This window comes from Sinocyclocheilus grahami, unplaced genomic scaffold (assembly GCF_001515645.1).
Source record: "Sinocyclocheilus grahami isolate Dianchi unplaced genomic scaffold, SAMN03320097.WGS_v1.1 scaffold25.1, whole genome shotgun sequence".
NCBI lineage: Eukaryota > Metazoa > Chordata > Actinopteri > Cypriniformes > Cyprinidae > Sinocyclocheilus > Sinocyclocheilus grahami.
Window position 1 is genome coordinate 3557291 of NW_015505204.1, and position 3935 is coordinate 3561225.

Here is a 3935-nt window from a genome sequence, read left to right on the forward strand (position 1 = left end):
TGGCGCACACAAACTCTCAGAAAAATAACTGATTGTAGGCACTGGAAACACACTGGCTAAACAAGCCTGTCATGCCAATATCATGGCGTCAGATAAGCCTGCATTTCTGTAGCTCAACAGGTAAAGCAAGATGAGACAAATGCCAAGGTCACGGGTTTGATTCACAGGGAACAAAAAGAGTTGCCGCATTTGCATTTATAATCGTATACAGATTATAATTAATAAGATGATTGTGTAAAATCATGTAAACATTTTTAACCGCACCATAGCACTTTTTGAAACTTTTTTGTTAGTGAATTAAACATTCTATGCACATAGACATTTTACAGGTGCCACAAAAGTTCCATGGTGAGAAAATACAGTATGTTACAATATGACATTTTTATATTTATTTTAAACCTTTTTTTTTTTCAAAATAAAACTATGAGCTCATGTCCATTCTGATCCCAAAGCAAGAGTGTGTTTTTAGAAAATGCAATTTAAGTAAAGATTGACTGTTTGAGTATTTCATCAAACTGTGAGCATTGCAAATGTATATTATATTTTTGTATATGTACAAAAATATAATATAATATATTATATATATAATTTGTTACATACTTTTATACATTTTTATAATTCATGTATAAAAGTATGTAACTAATTAAAGTAAAAGTAAAGGTAAAATAAATGGATATTTTTATTAAAATAAATAATTATGTTTGAAAGTAGTTTTAGTAATTTCTCAATGAAAATACTACAGCAATTGAAGTGTTTTTGGTGCTGTTCATGTGAAAAAAAATCCCACAAATGATTTACAAAATGGTATTGACATCTATTCTATTTAATCTATATAAAATATTTTTTTTGTGTGTGATACATAAGATAATGTTTCATTTGTTTGTATATAGTCTTTTTTGTGAAGCCAAATTACCACAGTAGTGGAGAATAAAGTATTATCTACTCTAATCTAATCTAATTAAACGTTCGCTCACATACGTACAGCAGGGCTATTTTATGAGATCTTGATGATATTTGCTGCACAAAAATAAAAATTTATTGTTTTGTATACTCTAGAGCAGGGGTGGAGAACGTCGGTCCTGGAGAGCCGCAGCCCTGCAGAGTTTAGCTTCAACCCTAATCAAACACACCTGAACAAGCTAATCAAGGTCTGAAGGGTTACTAGAAAGCTACAGGCAGGTGAGTTTTAATTAGGGTTGGAGCTGTACTCAACAGGGCTGCGGCTCTCCAGGACCGGAGTTCGCCACCGCTGCTCTAGAGTGTATAGGCGAAAATATTATTACATTTTATCAAAGACAAGCTCTGCATATAACATATATCAGACCACACCCAAGAGTCTGTTACTATGGAAACCTGTTCTCAATCAATACTCTGTCATCGACTATGATTGGTGGCAGATGGAGGACAAGGGAGGATTCCCCCAGAGATCAAAGACATATTACTAAAGCTCAGGCTCACACACACACTGACACACAGTTCAACACCTATTCATTTTATCAATCACACGCACACACACACACACACATACAGAGAGGGGTAGCGCTGCTATTTATTGCCGTGATAGATATCAAACAGCTGTTATAGGCGTTGACCATAGGTCTCACTGCAGTTCCTCTTTACACCAATAAATGTTTACTAACTATAACTGTTAAGGTGAATCTCTCAGAAACATGTCGCAAAATTGGTTCACATTTCACCCCAAAATTAAAAGGAACACAATTCTGAATTGTCTTATATAAAATAAATAAAAGAAGCATATTTGTCCAATTTTAGGACCATTAAAAATATGTTAGCCATTTGCTTGTTGATTTCCCTGAAAAGCATAAACGTGGGTCTGTGAAGGTTTAAAAACATTGTATCTTTTTTGAGTGTTCAGGAAATTACACGTCATCTTAAACATTGATTTCCATCACTTTTAAGCATGCATGTATTGTAGTAAAAAAAAAAGTGTTGTTTTATAACAAATCTTACTATAATATAGCAACAATTATTATATTATAGCAAATTTTATTTTAATATAGCAATTTTTATTTTATTTTATTCACTCTGAGGGAGTTACTTATACTGAACAAAAATATAAACGCAACACTTTTGTTTTTGCCCCCATTTTTCATGAGCTGAACTCAAAGATCTAAGACTTTTTCTATGTTCACAAAAGGCCTATTTCTCTCGAATATTGTTCACAAATCTGTCTAAATCTGTGTTAGTGAGCACTTCTCCTTTGCCGAGATAATCCATCCATCTCACAGGTGTGGCATATCAAGATGCTGATTAGACAGCATGATTATTGCACAGGTGTGCCTTAGGCTGGCAACCATAAAAGGCCACTCTAAAATGTGCAGTTTTATCACACAGCACAATGCCACGGATGTCGCAAGTTTTGAGGGAGCGTGCAATTGGCATGCTCACTGCAGGAATGTCCACCAGAGCTGTTGCACGTGAATTGAATGTTAATTTCTCTACCATAAGCCGTCTCCAAAGGCGTTTCAGAGAATTTGGCAGTACATCCAACCATCTCACCAAACGAAGACCACGTGTAACCACACCAGCCCCCCGGACCACCCAATACAGTAAAACTACACATTTTAGAGTGGCCTTTTATTGTGGCCAGCCTAAGGCACACCTGTGCAATAATCATGCTGTCTAATCAGCATCTTGATATGCCACACCTGTGAGGTGGATGGATTATCTCAGCAAAGGAGAAGTGCTCACTAAAACAGATTTAGACAGATTTGTGAACAATATTTGAGAGAAATAGGCCTTTTGTGTGCATAGAAAAAGTTTTAGATCTTTGAGTTCAGCTCATGAAAAATGGAGGCAAAAACAAAAGTGTTGCGTTTATATTTTTGTTCAGTGTAGTTGTCTTGTAAATAATGTTGCAAAACAACAACTTAAAGATCCCAAGAATATCACTTTCTTGTTATTATAGCAAATATTGTTTTATTAGAGCAATTTTTATTTTATTATATTTTATTTTCTTCAATTATAAAAATATAAAATTAAAAGAAATCACAACAATCAATATAAAACACTTACTAAAAAGTTGAAATATTTGTTTACCTGCATATCATGAGGACCATTGTGACCATTAACCAATGTCAAAGAACCGTGAACATGCACTTAATGTGTTACTTAATTATTAATTTATTACTTTAAAATCTAAGATGTACTTCAAGTAAATATATTAGGTGAATGAAGTATGGCTGACAAAAAAAAAACACAAGTAAAAAAAAAATTCCCAATTTATTGACTGACAGCTCTCCCCATCTTGAGAGAAATCACAAGATGTTACTGCAGTTCTAAAATAAATATGAATATGCATTAATTCATCTCACTCACAAAAAAAACACAGATTCAGTATTCCTCAAAATGAATAAAAATAATGCAACTCAGAATATGATGCAAACCTGCAATAATTAAATGTTAAACAACACAAATATCCTTTATGTATTTAATCCCATTCTATTAACCAATGTCTTTGTTTCTGACCTTCGATGATCCAGTTCAACCGTACTAATAAGCAGAAATTACTCTAGACAAACATTTGTGTGTCTTTGTTTATTGCTGAAGTGTGTTGAAATTTCTTCTTCTGCATTCTACTGTACGGACGTAAATTTACATTTCCTTCAGCCTGAGGCTGATTCATTTCAATTTTGATGCGAAAAGGCTTTTATATTTGCCAAAAATATAATTTTTTGTATTTTTAAAACAAACAAGCAAGCCCTGTCCAGATTTAAAAAGTAACGCAAAAGTAACGTAACACATTACTTTCCATAAAAAGTCTTCAGCCTGAGGCTGATTCATTTCACTTTTGATGCGAAAAGGCTTTTATATTTGCCAAAAATATAATTTTTTGTATTTTTAAAACAAACAAGCAAGCCTCAAGTAACGCATTACTTTCCATAAAAAGTAACTAAGTAACGTAATTAGTTACT